This window comes from Lissotriton helveticus, chromosome 11, assembly GCF_964261635.1.
Source record: "Lissotriton helveticus chromosome 11, aLisHel1.1, whole genome shotgun sequence".
In the NCBI taxonomy this organism is placed as follows: domain Eukaryota; kingdom Metazoa; phylum Chordata; class Amphibia; order Caudata; family Salamandridae; genus Lissotriton; species Lissotriton helveticus.
This window is the reverse complement of record NC_136072.1, coordinates 717059377-717079613: the sequence shown is the minus strand read 5'-3', so window position 1 is coordinate 717079613 and position 20237 is coordinate 717059377.

Below are 20237 nucleotides of genomic sequence, written 5' to 3'. Positions count from 1 at the left end.
ATTTTTGCTTGTTTCCTTTTTGTTAAAATTCCCGATGCACATTGCACAACTTGGTTCTTTCTATTGTATGATGTTTTTCTTGGAGAGCTCTACGGGACCTCTGATACACCCTACATTTTATTCTTGAATGTTTTCCCACAATTTGTAACTTCACTTACCTTCTTTATGTTTTGTATACTTACTCGCGCCAACTCTGTACAGCGCTCTAATACCTTTTTGGGTCTTGTTCGCGCTATATCAAACTTTTCAAATAAATAAAATAAAGCAAGTTTTAAAACTACTTTCCTGCAATAGTTAAAATAAATCCAAACTTGGCAAGTTGGATTTATATTAGTATTATTTTGATACTTTGAATTATTGTTCATATCACTCCTGTTAAAAGTTAGAATTTATAAAACTTTAATAAAGTCTCTCCATTTTAGCTCATTGAGCCAGCAGCACTGGAATGGGGATAACAACATTCAGTGTTTATCCCTCATCAGAGCATATAGGGAGAGGGGTTGGCCTAACGGCTAAGGCACTCGACCTCGGACCTGGGGATCTGGGTTCGAGTCTCGGTAACGACGCCAAAAACCTCCTGTGATTCTGGGCAAATCACTTAATCTCCCCGTGCCTAAAAAAGTGTGTCCTCATGTAACATAACTGGTGCTATGTAAGGCGCTCTGATACCTGATTCGGTTCGGGTCTAGTTTGTGCTATATAAAACTCTGCATAAAAATAGAAAACATCCGTTATAATGTCCCTGCTTTTTATAGCAAGGCACCCTATCCTTGGGGTGCCCAGGGCAGACCATAAGGGTGACCTGTATGTAATAAGGTAGTTTTAGACTTTGGAAGTGCTTTTAATTCCAAAGTCGAATTTGGAAATACTTTTATTTTGAAACCAGCCTGCAAGGAAGGGCTGGTTTGGAAATGACAGTAGGCACGACAGCAGTGCACAGTTAAGTGCATTAAATCCACATGGTCTCTAAACCTACATGCCCTACCATATACTAGGGACGTACAGGTAGATTGTCTGAACCAATTGTAATTACACCAATTACCATCACCTTTTAAACAGAGCCCTGGCCCTGGTCAGGTTGGTAGGGCATAGGGCGCATTCACAATCAGTAACCACCAGTATCAGTCAAAAAATGGGGGTGAAAAAAAATGAAGTTCTTGAGAAAACATAACTACTATAGGAATGACGAGATATTCATCCGAAAGGCACCTAGGTAATATGAAAATATTATGTTGGTTTATCTATTAAATTTGTTATTACATTCCATTTTTATTTTTTAGTAAAACAGTTTCCAGAGATATATGTAATACAGTTTAATACAGAAGGAAATAGAGGCATATACATATTTCCATGGTACACGTTGAAAGAAAATATATAATGAAATTGCATAAGAGTAGAATAACAATAGTGGAGCACAGGTGAGTGGAGAGAATCCCCATTGTCATTGTTTGTCACTTGGCATGTGGGAGAGGCCTTTGAAGGAGACATATTAGACCTGTCTTGCAAACAGAAGGCTATCCATGTCTTACACAGGAACACTAGACACCTGATCAATGATATTGATACGTTCTGTGTCTCTCATAGGAAGAAAACTTTTCTTGACTTTGAAACTGATGCGCGCACGCGTTGTCGGCTACCACGCCGTATCCATGGAAACAAGTATTACATGAGATTCTTTCTATGAATTCTCGATTGATGAAATACTTAACGACTGTGAAAACATATTGTGACTTTTATAAGGCCTGAAGAAGTCTCTTTCCGAGATGAAACGCATCGGCTATGGTCCTTTGAATTGTAACGAATATTGAATAAAGACTCAATTGGAACAAAAATAAAATGCTTGGAATCTTCTTTATGTGCTTATTATTGTGAACTTTCTTTGATCATACTGTGCTGAGTGCTGAACACATTGCTTTGATATTATTTAATTTATTTTACATTATTTTTTATACATTTTAAAAAAACGACATTTCTACTGCGATATTTTTAACAACTATACAGTTTTTTGATATTTTAGTACTTACCATTATGAAGATAGGATGTCGATATTTTTTACATCAATATTTATGTCCTGATATTTTGAGAACCCGGTATTTTGTCACTCGAAATTTTGTCAGTGATCCATCCAAAGGCAAGGCTGCAACCCCAGTTCATTTAGATATAATTTGCAAGTTATCTGGGGTGCACTTAGTAACGTAATGTTTACAGTTCTTATAGGATTGTAAAGGGATTGAAATACTTATGCTTGCTTCTTCAATACTAGCACTTTATTCCTCATTACAATATACATTGTTTATGCTGCTATTCTGGATGTGATATTTTTATTGTGTGATATATTTATGACTCTTTTATAGCCTTCTTGTACCAAATAAACCATATATATTTTGATTGATATTGATATATATGTATATATGGTCATTCGTGCATATTTCCGGATTGAAGTTTATTCATCCAGCGGAGATAGTGTTTTTCGAATGTGACTAAAGTAAACGATATAATAAGAAATATATTTGATCTTCTATAACTTCAATATGCGACTATCACAGCTGGGCATCTTCAACATTGTGTAAATTAATCTGTGCTAGCAAAGTTCATATTCATCACGCTAGATGGATTCTCATGCAAGCTTGAACATTTTTAATAAATCATCATTTTGATCATCTCAAACATTATTATTACTTGGAATATAGGCATTGGTCCCGTTGTATCAACCTTAAACACCTATTTGTAACTAGATTCTTAGCAGATAATGACTAATAGAATTACCCCATGACATTTCTATATTCCATAGTTCTATATGCAAAGAATTATTATAACCTGATCATATTAATGTAGTTTATTTCACAATAATCAAAAATAACTTCGGTTATGCTGAAATGAAATCTGCAGAACACACCAAAACGTCCGCAGTGAATGTCAAATGTATCTTTTAAAAAATATGTTTTGCTATTTTGAGTCCCTAAAATATCTATACAGCTCAATACGGAATCTGCTATTATAGGACTGTATCCCTTAAAAGCAGGCTCATCCCTTCATCTTTCTGACCTAGATTGGAACGTGGTTCGAAGCTATTCTTAATAGTATAACAAGCCAGTTGCATAATACATTGTAAAACATGAGCAATCGCTCTTCAAAAAAGGTGCATTTACATTTTTCCCTCCTCAAAGTTTCACCCACCCCTACATGTTACATGCATTGGTAAACTAAAATTTGGTTGCTTTGCTCCCACTCGTCTAGTTACATATTCTGCACCTAATTAAGGAAATAACATTACTATATAATGCACTCACTTATCACGTTAGCGTTAGGTAGGTACTTTATTTGGATAAGCTTATATTAAAAGTTTACAGAGAGAGCTTGGAATTGATGCGGATTACACATTACCTCTTGTTTGTAGATAGATTTAATTCCATTGATCACAGGGGGTCAAAGGGCAGTTTAAGGGACTTGACTATATCAGTAGTTCTGCCCCAGGATCCTGAAGCAGCAGCACTGGGGCACACAGGTGTGAGTGGCCTGTTGCAACCCAATCATAGGTTTTATTTGTCATATATTTTCCTGCTGCTCTGTATAGCGTCCAAGCTCTACCTGCAGCTCAACCTGCCACGCCCTTTTTTTACTACTAGCCAACAAAGACAGATGACAACTAATCCAAACATAGCTCTATGACATGAACTTAAATGGCTTCTAACCAGAGGCATAATGCTGTTCTCGACGGACCCTGTGGCATGGTGGCAACATTTCAGGGGGCCCCCCTTTCGACCTAAAGCCAATGACTATCTTTGAGATATGGGACACTATGAGGCCGCTCTTCACATTCTGCAGGAGTCCTATCACTTTGCATTACGCCACTTCTCCAAACTCCAACTATTAACAAATTCCAAGAGGCTTGAATTAAACCTCAACACCTCCTGCTCCCTCCAAGAGCAAATTGCCAAGAAGTCCAACATAGCAGGCTGGATATAAGCTCTGCCCCTTGAAAAAAAATTAATATTTTTTCTTTCAAGCAGCTTTAATCCCGCTATCTAAACCATCATGCCCTCACATAATGATGGATGCAGGTACATTAATGGACCCTCTGAAAGGCATTCCACAAGCTGAGACATGCAAAGTCAAGAGCTTGACGAACTTCAACTACATGACTCCTACCCTAAAGGAACCCCACTGGCTTCCCTTACATGCTCACATGATCCTGAATACCAGCGGCATCAACTACAAAGCAACCATGAATGGTGGCCTTCCTATTTGGCTTACAAAGTAACCATCTCCATTTAATCTCGACATACCTACAGCAGAACATCATCACACTGGAGAACAGAAAAAGTAAGACAAGAAAAAAAACAGAAAACTGTGCCTCTCCATCTGCATAGCCAGGGTAGGGATCAAGATCTGCATAATCATCAGAAGTTCCCATACCCTCTTTTCTAATGGAAGAAAGAGCAGAACACACACCTAGTCAAAGTGCGCTACATCTCGATTCGTTAAAGAAATCGGATCCCTGTACTGCTTGCATCAACAACACTTACCTCTCGCCTGAAAGTGATCATGAATTATATAACTGGCCATTGACTTGGTAGAGAACTCTATTGCCAGAGGCTTAGTTGGTTCTATGTATATACCCATTTACATGCTTATAGAAATACACAGAGAGGACCAAGAGGAGGTACGTATATATATCAGAAATTCTCAGGGTTTAAGTTGAAATGTATGAAGTTTGTAAGAGGAGCTGAACGACTCTAAATAAAAAAAAAAATGAAAATCGGATCTTCCATTCAGTGCTATGCAAAGTCTTCATTGAGGTGTATTCAAGGGACTCTACATACAAATGCAGTTGTTTTTGTTTTATGTATTCGTTTATTTATAAAGCTCACAGTTGCTCAATGATCATCATGGCCCTAAGGAGAGAAATCTGGCATCTGAGGGGAGGAAGAAGGGCATATTGCTCTAGTAGGAGAGAATCAGACAAAGTGTAGGTTGTAAAGTTCTTTCTAAAGGGAAGTGACTGTACCCTTTCCTGACATCAATCTGGAAGTAATTCCAGGCTTTCAGTTCAGGCAGTGCAGCAAACAACCCAGGCAAATTTGGATCTGAGGTTTTGTAAAAGCGGCATAGTGTTGCTTGAAACTTAGAAAAGCTCTCTTTAAGATATGACTTATCAAGACTATAGTGGATTTTATGCTTGAGTATCTTGAATTTCACCCTCTACTGAATTAGAAGAAAATTAAGCCTCTTTGTTGCGTCATGGACAACCCTCCGGAAACCACAAGTCCATAGAGTGAAGTTCTGAATATTCTCTGATTTGATAAAAAAAGACTGTCATGCCTAGATAAAGGCTGTTGCTGTAATCTAAGTGTGCTGAAACATATGCAGAGACAACACTTGGATGGTAAGTCTAAAGAATGTATACTAGTTCTTTGTTCAATGTTATAAAATCCAGAAAGCATGCAACTGTGAAAGAATTAATGTAATATTTTAGAGAGAGACTGTGATCCTTGTAGATGCTTAAAGATTTCGGCCCCATTTACAAGAGTATTAATGCAGCAATGAATCAGTTTTCTTGCATCTGAGGGAGAAACCCTTGCACCACAATAGATCTGCTGTATTTGCAATATGGCACACCATGAAGAAGGGTTTTTGGCGCATTGTTGAAGTTGTATAAACCGACGCAACTCCAGCAATTTGTCAAAATTCAGAGGCGATGTGTCAGTTTTAACTGACGCATCGCCTACTGAATGGGGCCAATGTGTTGGAGCTTGAAAAGATGACAAAGTCACTTTTTACTCAAAGATATTGGTCCTGAATGTGACGCCTACAAGTGGGCATATTCCCCACTTGTATATGTGACAACAGCACATAATATCTGAAATTATGACATTACGTGCATATACTTACCTTAGGTGGCTCACTTACCTCGTGACTTGATTGCATTTAGCAATCAAGTCACTATAGCCAGCTTGGCATTTGGGCACAGCCAATGCTTTATCCATATGCCTGGGTTTGGCAGCAATAGGGATTGTGGTGCATTGGCAGCGCAGCATCAGGATGCTTGGAAAAAAAAGTGGTAAATGCCACTGCGCCAATTTCAAGGTAGGCATTTCCGACCGAATGCCTACCTTTCATAAATTAAAATCCCAGGTGGCGCAGGTGATTTTAACGTAGGTGAAAGCCAACGCAGCCTGTTCAGAAGTAACGCATCTGCATTCATGTCCATATGGAGCAGATCCAACGCCCCTCCATCATAAAATGGAGGAGCGCCAAAAAAAGGGAACACATATAGCCAGCCCTGCCAGTGAAATAAATTGCTGCCAACTAAAAGCTGCTCAAGTTTTCTTTCATTTTAATTTGAGGAAGTTTTCACTAATCCATAACTGGATACCTGTTAAAGAATTGCAGAGGTTTTGCAGGAATTTGGGGCTTATTGGTCTTGTCTCACCATGAGGTGAGTGTTGCCAACATACATAAATGAAGGCATGGCATGGTGTTTAATAAGGCTTATCAGGGTCTCCTATGGATACTAAACAATATGGCTGACAAAGAAAATCCCTTATGTGTGCTCCCAGGAAACACTACATCTGCAGGCTTGGTTGGTGATTGAGTGTTGTGGTCAAAAACAGATGAAACTCAGTCAGCCACCCTTTATTGCTTATGGACTAATTGAGAATGTAATTTATTTTGATATTGAGGACACTACACCTGTTTTGCGTTTATTAGAATACAGACAGTTTACCAGGTGACATAGAGGGGCAAATTTACAAGGACATTGCACCACCTGAAAGTAATTTCTTCTGACATTCCAGTGGCGCAGTGCCCTGCTCAATATTTACAAAGTGGCGCTAAGCCACTTTGCATGACAACGCAGCTTTGTAAACATAGTTCCTGTTAGAAATGGGGGTCTCTAGTTGGCAGTGGTGTGCACCCTGACCATGTAGAAAACCTGCCTTCTAGTCAGAGTAAGGGAGTTATGCACCCAAGATAACAACTGCTCACTACCCATGGTAGAAATACAATAAGTGGTCCAATTAACCTGTAAGCTTCTCAAGGGAAAACAACAATTATTAGTGAAACACCCAACAATTATGAAATCGAATAATGACCAGGATAATTTGGGTATGAAAAAGTCTTATATAATCAAAAAATCAAGAATTTAGATGATCAATGGTTGCTCCAAGGTGAAAAAGTGAGTGAATTGCTCAAGGTAGTGCTCGTGAAGAGATGGAGATGTGACAGAGAAGTTAAAAATAATTACAATATTTACAGGGATGGGAACGACCTGTCTAACAATGTATTAACAGACTAACTATACAACCCAGGAAATGAGATGCCATGAATGAACATTGAGTTCTCCGCTTCTAGGCTGGATGGATACAGAGAACAGAGAACAGAAGAAGACAATTCATTCCTTACAACAGGGTCTTCATCAGGACGATTAAAGGAGCAACCTCAGTATAGCACTGTCAATTAGATAGTGGAAAATTAGGCGAAAGGGCTGAGTTGCTCCAATTTCAGGAAAATGAAGGGCACTGCGCATACAGAGTGGAAAGGTTAGGAGACTTTACAGCAATTCATGAAGGAAACAAGCCTTGGATTAACTCAGGCAAAGAGGAATAGTTCCATCAGGAATTTGTAGAAGTTCAGAATTTACCGTCATGTTGAATAAATCAGCATATCTGCAGTGGCTGGAGAATCAATCACCAAGGGCGTCTCGCGTTCCATGAGCCACAGGGTCAAGCCTGATTTGCATATAGCTTTGTCTTTCTCTGCAGCACACATAGAAAGTACAAATCACCTTTAAAGATTGTTTATGTGAAGAAAGGGGTCCCTTCCAGCACATCAACCATCATTCCCCACAACACAGATACTCTTGCACCATGGTGCACTCCAAAATACTCCAAAAAAAGAGATGGAGGCCCAGTTTCCCTGCTTGAATTAGGCCCTACAAAAACGTAAAGTGGTCACTGGTTGCTAGCTGGCTGTGGTAGGGCTCAAAGGGCAATTATCCACTCTGAAAAAGTGGATAATTGCTTTGTCGTATACCATGGTATGGGTGCAGATAATTCACATTTAGATTTAACCATGTGCTTTCTTATGCAACTGGCCACTTCTAGGGCAGACTGCCTACCTCAAAGTAGATCTTGAGTCATTTGTGCTCATGTTGGTGGACTTTAAGTTAGTTTTAACTTGTAAGCTGTCCTGGTTTCAGTGTTCATTTTCTGTGGATTGCAGTGGTGTTTCATCAGTACTTTCTCACTCTTTAGAATCAGTGCTTATCAGTGTTAATTCAGCTGCCTAAACCCCCCAAAACAGACAAAAACTGTGCTCTCCAGTGGTTGCAAATCATGTTGTTTTTTCGCAGTGATTGGTTGAAAGAACAAGTTTAATTTAAATGAGAAGTAACGGAGTATATGTTGTGTCTTATTCACCGTGTGTCTAATGAACTTATGTTAGACTTTTCTAGGCATAAAAATTCTGTGTATTGCATTCTCACTCACACCCAGATACATCTCCCACTCTGTCTGGACCATGTCTGGTTGATAGGACGATTAATGGATTCAAAAAGTAAAAGTGTTATAATCAAATGTTTTAATAAACACACATTCCTGGACACAGTTGGGGTTTATTCTACTTCTTACTAGATATTATGATATTGTAGGGGTGGTCAACTCTGCCAACAGCATAGTACCTTGTGAAACATTTACCATTTTGAATTACATCAGATTAGTTTGCAGCTCTGACTTCTACGGCACCTGAAACATGATTCTTTCAGCATGCTTGCCACTGCTTTTCTGCAGCCTTTGCCTAACAAGATTAGGTGGTATTGCTTTTGTGTGCACATTAATAGCTACCAAGTGTCCCTGTAGCAACTTTCTCACTTTAACTCAGTCTTGACCTTTTAACATACATCATGTTGTACAACAAAATACCCTTGCACACAACAATATATATAACAGTTTGTGTCAATGTAGACACTAATATACAATTAAAGCAAAAAACAAAGCTTATGAGTGAACAGAAGTAAACTTCAATTGGTCTTTGAGAAAGATAGTGTTTTAATGTTCTTAAGAGCAATCCAGCCGACACGTGTTTGTCACTTGTGGGATTGTCCTCCTGCGACTCCTCAGGGCTGGGGAAATACAAGAGACACATTTGGTGGAATGCATGACAATATGCATTTAAACACTGTTTTTGTGACATTTCCCCAAAGGGACTGTCATACGATGTGCACCTTAACCAAAGGACAAAACCACCTGGCACGTGATAAAACTTGAGGTGCACCGGAGATGAATCATGTGAAAGGATGTGACGGGGAGTGTGTATTCGAAGGGCGGGAAAATGGTACAGATGGTCACATGGTATATCCAACCGTTGTTGGTTGGGTGTCTAGAGGATTGACATGTGCACTACACATCGCCCAAAAACTGAGATGGTGTTATGATGGTAAAAACATGCAAGTGCCTGAGTGGGGTGAAGACACAATTCGATCATACCTATGATGTACTTGGACTTCACGGGGGAAGTCTAGAACAGAAAAGAAAACGGGAGAAAGAAATTAAGGGAAAGAAAAAGACAGAAAAGCCTATGGCTGGAAGATTTTTGGATAATCAAGAAGAGAAGCTAATAGCTGGCACACTCTTAAAAGAAGCAGGCTGGCAGGCTTACCGCTCCGCCGGTGATAATTCCGACCCGGCAGGGCCCAGGACCCTAAATGTCAAAATATAGGTGCTTCAAGAAAAAGAATCTAGGCAAAAAAAGAGGAGAAAAGAAAGAAAGGCGAGATTAAATGCTAACGGCCCACACCGTAAGTGCACAATGAGGGACAGGACAATTCCACGTGGGGAGTCCTCCCAATACATCGGTAAATCAATGCTCACCAGGTAGTTGGTTAAAAATAGTTTTTCCACAGTTCCTGATAAAAGCCTTTCACTTAGTTGCGAAAAAACAGTGGTGAGATAGGATCAGTTGTTTTTGTTAATTCTACAATCCGAAATCAGAAGTATCTGTAAAACAGAAGACAAAAAAAACCCAGGGGGGAGTCCATGAGGGACATAGCCTGCGAGGACGAGAATCCTAAATAAGAGATCGCGTAGCGGAAAAAACGTCTATATTACCATTCTCCGTAGGGAAGTGCTCCACGGAGATGAGCACAACGTCCGTGTAGGTGGCATATACAGGAGAGGATAACTCCTTGTATCAAGAGCGCCGTCTGTAAATATATAAAGGGAGACTGGGGTGAGCTCCCACGTTTAAGCAAGAATAATTGAATTAAAATATGGCACCGTAGAAGTTACTTTTGAAATTCACAGAGTGCCGGCAGACTTACTCAATGGTCAACCAGTATCTGTATGGCCGATCTGCGCGTCACTGCGCCGTCTGTGAAAACATAAAGGGATTCTGGGGTAAGCTCCCATGTTTAAGCAAGAGAAGTTAAATAGTGGCGCCATAGAAGTAACTGTCAAAATGACCAAAGTGCCAGCAAACTTAATAAATTGTCGACCAGTATCTGTATCACCGTTCTTCGCGTTCCATGTTCCGTGTGTGGAACCCAAACCGGAAGCTGAAGTGATTAAGTAGTCACCTGCCGTGACTCACATAAAGGCCCGGATCAAAACAGCTGAAACGTAAACCTCGCCGTGGGTTCGCTTCAGTGAATGTTGCTTAAGTATTTCTTCATTCATAGAAAAAAAAAATACATGCATGGACGGGTTGGTGTGTAAAGATAAGATGTTGGTAAGAAAGGAAGGAAACCTGAGTCCCAATTCAAGTAGAAAGGGAGACGATAAATCCGACGCATAGGAAGTGAATTATAACTTGGTGAAAAAATATATTAATTCGTCGTGTGCCAGTGTTAAAAATAACCAAAATGTAAAAATTAACCCGAGGCAAATTTTCGGATATAAAAGGCTGAAAACACAGTTCCAATCGCAACGGATACAAATTAGGACAATTTTCTATCTAATGATGCTCTCTTAATTCTACATAATAGAAATTACATTTGGTCTGCTCCGATATCGAACATGTTAACAAGGAGCTGTTGGTAAGTTTAAAAATCTGAGTATTATTCTCGGACATTAGTGCACAGTTCCAATCGCAAATGATACAAATTAGGAAACTTTTCAATCTAATGATGCTCTCTTAATTCTACATAATACAAATTACATTTGGTTTGCACAAAATAGTCTAAGCATTGTCTTGGTTTTTGTGAAGTTACCACTTACACAAAAATAACACACGACAATCAATATCAAGTGCAAGAGAATGTGAGCCAGAGGAGAAGTGGACAAGGACAATCTCACACGGGGTGAGCGCATTGCATTTCACTCACTGCACTTACCAACGACTGTGACATAACTATAAGAGAAGCAGACAAGGGGGGGAAACGTAGTGGTAATGGACAGAAATGATAACCAAGGGGAGATACTTACCCAGCTTGTGACAACACTTGCTATGAACGCCTTGCACACAACCCAATAGGACCATTAACTATTGAAATCAACAGGAAATCGGGTTTATGGAAAGAAGCAGGACTGATAGACAATGATGAATATCTTTACTTGAATGTTTCACGTCCCTCATAGCCCTGGTTGTACACATTACCTAAGGTACATAAGAACCTACCTTTCCCTCCAGGCAGACCTATTGTGTCGGGCATGGGTGGACCCACTGTGAGGATTGCAGAATATGTCGACCTCTTTCTGGGCCCACTCATGCATAATCTTCCATCCTATAGACAGGACACCAAACACATTCTCAGCACACTCTCTGATCTACAATGGCAGCCTGGTAGCATTTTGGCTATCCTGGACGTCGTGGCTCTTTAGCGAGCATCGATCCAGAATTGGGAATGAGTGTGGTCAAAAGACCATGCTGGTCTCCATGATGGAGATAATCTTAAATAACAACTTTTTCATCTTTGATAAAGTTTGGTACAGACAGAAAAGGGGGGTGGCCATGGGATCTAAGTTTTCACCCTCTTTTGCCAATCTCTTTATGGGCACCCTAGAAGCAGATCTCATCTTCGGGCCCAAGGGGGATGAATTAATTGACTTGATAGTATTCTGGGGGCGGTACATAGATGATTGCATTCTACTATGGTCTGGTACCCAGGATCATCTACACAAATTCTTCCAACATCTGAACACGAATAAATGGCAAATGAGCTTCACTATGAATTCGAGTACATCCAAGGTGGAATTCTTAGATATTGAACTTTACGTTAAACAGGAGGAATTACACAGTAGACTGCTTAGAAAGGAAACAGCGTGTAATTCAGTCCTGTATGTTACCAGCTCTCATCCCAAACACCAGATTCAGGCCATACCATATGGCGAGTTTCTTCGAGTCAAAAGGAACTGCAGTGAGACAACTGAATTTGAGAAATACCTCTCTGAATCGAGGGACAGGTTTTCCAGAAGGGGTTACTCCACCACCACATTTCAGACAGCAGCAAACAGAGTTACAAAAGTAAAGAGGGCAGACACCCTCAAATCCCATACTCGTCCTCAATCGCAGGAGAACACTACACGTCTGATCGCAGATTTTAATGACTTGCACATGCCAATTCGTAAGAGCTTATCCAAACACTGGGCCATCCTGTGGGCAGATAAAGGCTTGCATGACCACATCTCTGACTACCCTCAGATCACCTTCAGGAAGGGCCGCACTTTGAAGAATAGATTAAGCCCCACAATCCCGCCTAGCGTCACAGCCTCTAATTGGCTTACACCACATCATCTGGGTTTTTTCAAGTGTGGTTTTTGCTCTGTATGCAGATGGGCTAAACACAGCACTAAGGACTTCACCAGTGCCAAAGGAGACAAATACACAATGAAGACAAACATCAATTGTACTAGCAGATTTGTCACGTACATCATCGAGTGCACCTGTGGTAAGTTCTATGTGGGCAGTTCTATCCGCCCCTTAAAAGACAGAATCGCAGAGCACATAAGTGCCATCCACAAACAGGATCCTAAATACCCCGTAGCATTGCCCACTGCCACATGACAGGCACACACCAGGGAAGATCTGAGGGTTAGTTTCTTTGGCAGAGAAACCACTCCACCAAGTGTTAGGGGTGGGAACAGAGAGCTTCGGCTAAGACGCACGGAGGCCATGCAGATAATGCGCCTTCGTACAGTGGAATGGGGTCTCAATTATGATCACAAGCTCCAATATTTTTTGGGAGACTAAATGAAGACCCTTACTTTATAGATGTTTGCTGCTGTACTTCATGGAATGTTCTTGTAATATATATCCCCTGTGTCACTCATTGGAGTTTCACGGTCATTGTACCTGCGCATTTTAGATGACACATCATCTGAACCACTTAAATATTGAGAACCAGTAACAATTATTCTCTAAATGTGTTAAAATTACCCATGTTGTATGTGAACCTAAAATCACTTCTCCTCTGGCTCACATTCTCTTGCACTTGATATTGATTGTCGAGTGTTATTACTGTGTAAGTACTAACTTCACAAAAACCAAGACAATGCTTAGACTATTTTGTGCAAACCAAATGTAATTTTTATTATGTAGAATTAGGAGAGCATCATTAGATTGAAAAGTTTCCTAATTTGTATCATTTGCGATTGGAACGGTGCACTAATTTCCGAGAATATTACTCAGATTTTTAAACTTACCAACAGCTCCTTGTTAACATGTTCGATATCGGAGCAGACCAAATGTAATTTCTATTATGTAGAATTAAGAGAGCATCATTAGATTGAAAAGTTTCCTAATTTATATCATTTGCGATTGGAACTGTGTTTTCAGCCTTTTATATCCGAAAATTTGCCTCGGGTTAATTTTTACATTTTGGTTATTTTTAACACTGGCACACGACGAATTAATATATTTTTTCACCAAGTTATAATTCACTTCCTATGTGTCGGATTTATCGTCTCCCTTTCTACTTGAATTGGGACTCAGGTTTCCTTCCTTTCTTACCAACATCTTATCTTTACATACCAACCCGTACATGTACGTCTTTTTTTATTTCTATGAATGAAGAAATACTATGTCATGCCCTTAAGCAACATTCACTGAAGCGAACCCACAGCAAGATTTACGTTTCAGCTGTTTTGATCGGGGCCTTTACGTGAGTCACGGCAGGTGACTACTTAATCACTTCCGCTTCCGGTTTGGGTTCCACACACGGAACATGGAACGCGCAGAATGGTGATACAGATACTGGTCGACAATTAAGTAAGTTTGGTGGCACTTTGGTAATTTTAACAGTTACTTCTATGGCGCCTCTATTTAACTTCTCTTGCTTAAACATGGGTGCTTACCCCAGTCTCCCTTTAAGTTTTCACAGACGGCTCAGTGACGCGAAGATCGGCCATACAGATACTTGTTGACCATTAAGTAAGTCTGCCGGCACTCTGTGAATTTCAAAAGTAACTTCTACGGCACCATATTTTAATTCAATTATTCTTGCTTAAACGTGGGAGCTCACCCCAGTCTCCCTTTATATATTCACAGACGGCGCTCTTGATACAAGGAGTTATCCTCTCCCATATACGCCACCTACACGGACGTTGTGCTCATCTCTGTGGAGCACTTCCCTACGGAGAATGGTAATATAGACTTGTTTTCCGCTACGCGATCTCTTATGGAGGATTCTCGTCCTCGCAGGCTATATCCCTCATGGACTCCCCCTGGGTTTTTTTTACCTTCCGTTTTCCAGATACTTCTGATTTCGGATTGTAGAATTAACAAAAAGAACTGATCCTATCTCACCACTGTGTTTTCCCAATCAAGCGAAACGCTTTTATCAGGAACTGTGGAAAAACTATTTTTAACCAACTATCTGGTGAGCATTGATTTACTGATGTATTGGGAGGACTCCCCACGTGGAATTGTCCTGTCACTCATTGTGCACTTACGGTGCGGGCCATTAGCATTTATTCTCGCCTTTCTTTCTTTTCTTCTCTTTTTCTGCCTAGATTCTTTTTCTTGAAGCACCTATATTTTGACATTTAGAGTCCTGGGCCCTGCCGGGTCGGTATTATCACCGGCAGAGCGGTAAGCCTGCCAGCCTGTTTCTTTTAAGAGCGTGCCAGCTACTAGTTTCTCTTCTTGATTATCAAAAAGCATGACAGCCATAGGCTTTTCTGTCTTTTTCTTTCCCTTCATTTCTTTCTCCTGCTTTCTTTTCTGTTCTAGACTTCCCCAGTGACGTCCAAGTACATCATAGGTCCGATCGAATTGTGTCTTCACCCCACTCAGGCACTTGCATGTTTTTACCATCATAACACCATCTCAGTTTTTGGGCGATGTGTAGTGCACATGTCAATCCTCTAGACACCCAACCAACAACGGTTGGATATACCATGTGACCATCTGTACCATTTTCCCGCCCTTCGAATACACACTCCCCGTCACATCCTTTCACATGATTCATCTCCGGTGCACCTCAAGTTTTATCACGTGCCAGGTGGTTTTGTCCTTTGGTTAAGGTGCACATCGTATGACAGTCCCTTTGGAGAAATGTCACAAAAAACTGTGTTTAAATGCATATTGTCATGCATTACACCAAATGTGTCCCTTGTACTTCCCCAGCCCTGAGGAGTCGCGCGAGGACAATCCCACATGCGACGAAACACGTGTCGGCTGGATTGCTCTTAAGAACATTAAAACACTATCTTTCTCAATTGAAGTTTACTTCTGTTCACTCATAATCTTTGTTTTTTGCTTTAATTGTATAGTAGTGTCTACATCGACACAAACTGTTATATATATTGTTGTGTGCAAGGGTATTTTGTTGTACGTTCCTGGTGTGCTGGCCTCGGCTGACACACTCATTGAGGGGTTATAGGGCTTATCCCCCCACCCTTTTATGCATCACACTTCCACACCTTGAGTTTCGAGTACCATTGCATTCACTTCTAGCAGTGCACCCTTTTGTTTCCTTGTCCCTTACTAAAAACCCTTTAGAGACAATTTGACTATTGACCCGGGGGGGGCAGCCGCACCTCAAAATCCACACTCTTAGACTCATTCTAAGAAGTTGGTCTATCAAGAGAACTCCGTCATGGATATAAACAAAGCTGCAATGGAACTTTTGAGAACTTAGCTAAAGGAATGTCCACACATATTGCCTCTTCCAGTGGGAACCCTCCACGGAAGGAGGATTAAAAGACAAATTCACCAGACCAGAAAACCTTAAAAAACAAGAGAACTCCAAGTGGTGGGATGGCACCACTTTAAAGCAGTATATGAAACTCAAACGTATCCCGAGAGGACTAAGAGCACAGATATTCCCTACCTATCATGATTTAGACATAGACCTATTGGGTAAATGGGAGGAAGCACTTACTCATAATTCATACACCTTAATGGATATACTCATAGAAAGTGCAGATCGCAAGGTGTCTAAATTACAAGCCGAGATAACAACGCTTGAACAGGAGATCAAGGATTTAAATCTCCCGAAGGCCACTGTGGAAAACTATACTCTTCTTGATGACATCCTGTTGAAGCATCAGAATGACATCAAAAACAGAAAGGCCAGACAACTAAAGAGAGATGAGATAGATTACAATACAGGGAGAATTTTTACATACGCTAAAAAATATGACTCCCTCGTCCACTATACAGTAAACACTGATGAAACCACCAACGCAGGAACAGAACTCAGTTCAGTCTCATCCAGTATTACCTCATTAAGCGCTATCAGCACCAGCGAAAGTGAGACTAATGTTGCAGATACTACAGGGCAACAGAATTCATCTTTTTTACAGGAGGTACAACGCATCAGGAGAGGCTACAGAATTCCAACAACCAGAGAAGGTCTAGATCCAAAACCCGCAGGGGGAGAAGGGGCAAACTCAAAAAAATACAGGAATACATTGAGGTCAGGGACAGTGAAGCACTAGAGAACCCTGCAAGCAGTGAGGTACAGGTTATCAAACTTTCCTCCAAAACCCTCACACCTGACATGATCTCTCTCCTTAGCAAAGGTCTTTCTTTTAACCCCTACGCCTCTGGCGACATTTTCCGTTTGAAAATTGACTTATTCAAATTTGTTAGGAGTGTTAAACTCAAGAAACATTTTGCTTGTAAAGTATCTACCAATAAAGCAATGAAAAATATTCCAATGCTTTTTGAGTCTGATGTGCTTACGATTAATGACATACAAACAACGCAACTTCTCCTATCCATTGCTGAACAAGAACACACACCCTATGACTTGGATAGACTGTTGGAGGAACTGAACATAGAACCTTACTACAATATTGCCAGTGGCCTTAGATCCAAATCCAAGTGGATCCCAACCCTACTTGGGGGCAATGCAATTGACAACTTTTATCAACGGATGTTGGAAGACATTGACAAACTAGAGCCACAACACAACAGAAACTCTTTCAAATACAAGGACAATCTCACACGGGGTGAGCGCATTGCACTCACCGCACTTACCAACGACTGTGACATAACTATAAGAGAAGCAGACAAGGGGGGAAACGTAGTGAAAATGGACAGAAATGATTACCAAGGGGAGATACTTACGCAGCTTGCTGACAACACTTGCTACGAACGCCTTGCACACAACCCAATAGGACCATTAACTATTGAAATCAACAGGAAATTGGGTTGATAGAAAGAAGCAGGACTGATAGACAACGATGAATATCTTTACTTGAAGTTTTCACGTCCCTCATACCCCAGGTTGTACACATTACCTAAGGTACATAAGAACCTACCTTTCCCTCCAGGCAGACCCATAGTGTCGGGCATGGGTGGACCCACTGAGAGGATTTCAGAATATGTCGACCTCTTTCTGGGCCCACTCGTGCGTAATCTTCCATCCTATATACAGGACACCAAACACATTTCCTAATTTATATCATTTGCGATTGGAACTGTCTTTTCAGCCTGTAATATCTGAAAATTTGCCTCGGGTTAATTTTCACATTTTGGTTATTTCTAACACTGGCACACGGCAAATTAATATATTTTTTCACCAAGTTATAATTCACTTCCTATGCGTCTGACTTATCGTCTCCCTTTCTACTTGAATTGGGACCCAGGTTTGCTTCCTTTCTTACCAACATCTTATCTTTACACACCAACCCGTCCATGTACGTCTTTATTTATTTCTATGAATGAAGAAATACTATGTCATGCCCTTAATCAACATTCACTGAAGTGAACCCACAGCGAGGTTTACGTTTCAGCTGTTTTGATCCAGGCCTTTACGTGAGTCACGGCAGGTGACTACTTAATCACTTCCGCTTCCAGTTTGGGTTCCACACACGGAACACGGAATGCGCAGAACGGTGATACAGATACTGGTCGACAATTAAGTAAGTTTGCTGACACTTTGGTAATTTTAACAGTTACTTCTATGGCACCACTATTTAACTTCTCTTGCTTAAACATGGGAGCTTACCCCAGTCTCACTTTATGTTTTCACAGACGGCTCAGTGACGCGCAGAACGGCCATACAGATATTGGTTGACCATTAAATAAGTCTGCCGGCACTCCGTGCATTTCAAAAGTAACTTCTACGACGCCATATTTTAATTCACTTATTCTTGCTTAAACGTGGGAGCTCACCCCAGTCTCCCTTTATATATTCACAGATGGTGCAATTGATACGAGGAGTTATCCTCTCCCATATGCGCCACCTTCACGGATGTTGTGCTCATCTCTGTGGAGCACTTACCTACGGAGAATGGTAATATAGAAGTTTGTTCCGCTATGCGATCTCTTATTTAGGATTCTCATCCTCGCAGGCTAAATCCCTCATGGACTCCCCCTGGGGTTTTTTTACCTTCCGTTTTCCAGATACTTCTGATTGCGGATTGTAGAATTAACAAAAAGAACTGATCCTATCTCACCACTGTGTTTTCTCAACCAAGCAAAACTCTTTTATCAGGAACTGTGGGAAAACTATTTTTAACCAATTATCTGGTGAGCATTGATTCACCGATGTATTGGGAAGAGTCCCAACCTGGAATTGTCCTGTCACTCATTGTGCACTTACGGTGCGGGCCATTAGCATTTATTCTCGCCTTTCTTTCTTTTCTTCTCTTTTTTTGCCTAGATTCTTTTTCTTGAAGCACCTATATTTTGACATTTAGAGTCCTGGGCCCTGCCGGGTCGGAATTATCACTGGCGGAGCGGTAAGCCTGCCAGCCTGTTTCTTTTAAGAGCGTGCCAGCTACTAGCTTCTCTTCCTGATTATCAAAAGCCTGCCAGCCATAGGCTTTTTTTGTCTTTTTCTTTCCCTTCATGTCTTTCTCCCGCTTTCTTTTCTGTTCTAGACTTCCCCAGTGACGTCCAAGTACATCATAGGTATGATCGAATTGTGTCTTCACCCCACTCAGGCACTTACATGTTTTTACCATCATAACAGCATCTCTGTTTTTGGGCGATGTGTAGTGCACGTGTCAATCCTCTAGACACCCATCTCTACCATTTTCCCGCCCTTCGAATACACAATCCCCGGCACATCCTTTCACATGATTCATCTCCGGTGCACCGCAGGTTTATTCTCGTGCCAGGTGTTTTTTTCCTTTGGTTAAGGTGCTCATCGTATGGCAGTCCCTTTGGAGAAATGTCACAAAAAACAGTGTTTAAATGCATATTGTCATGCATTCCACCAAATGTATCCCTTGTATTTCCCCAGCCCTGAGGAGTCGCGGGAGGACAATCCCACATGCGACGAAACACGTGTCGGCTGGATTGCTCGTAAGAACATTAAAACACTATCTTTCTCAAAGATCAATTGAAGTTTACTTCTGTTCACTCATAAGCTTTGTTCTTTGCTTTAATTGTATAGTAGTGTCTACATCGACACAAACGGTTATATATATTGTTGTGTGCAAGGTTTTTTTGTTGTACTTTCCTGGTGTCCTGGCCTCGGCTGACACTCTCGTTGAGGGGTATTAGGGTTTATCCCCCACCCTTTTATGCACCACACTTCCACACCTTGAGTTTCGAGTTCCATTACGTTCACTTCTAGCAGTGCACCCTTTTGTTTCCTTGTCCCTTACTAAAAACCCTTTAGAGTTAATTATACATCATGTTGTATTTTGAGTCTTGATATTTTGCTGCTAACATTGTAACTATGAGCTCAAATTCCGAAGCACTTAAGTGCAGTAGAGAAAAAAGCAAGGATTACCTGAGGGTACCACACTTTACAGTGGGGCATTTTGCAGCTATGAATTCTGTTGGTAGGCATTAAGATATGTGTCATGTTTTCACTACCCAACCACGTGCATGGTGAC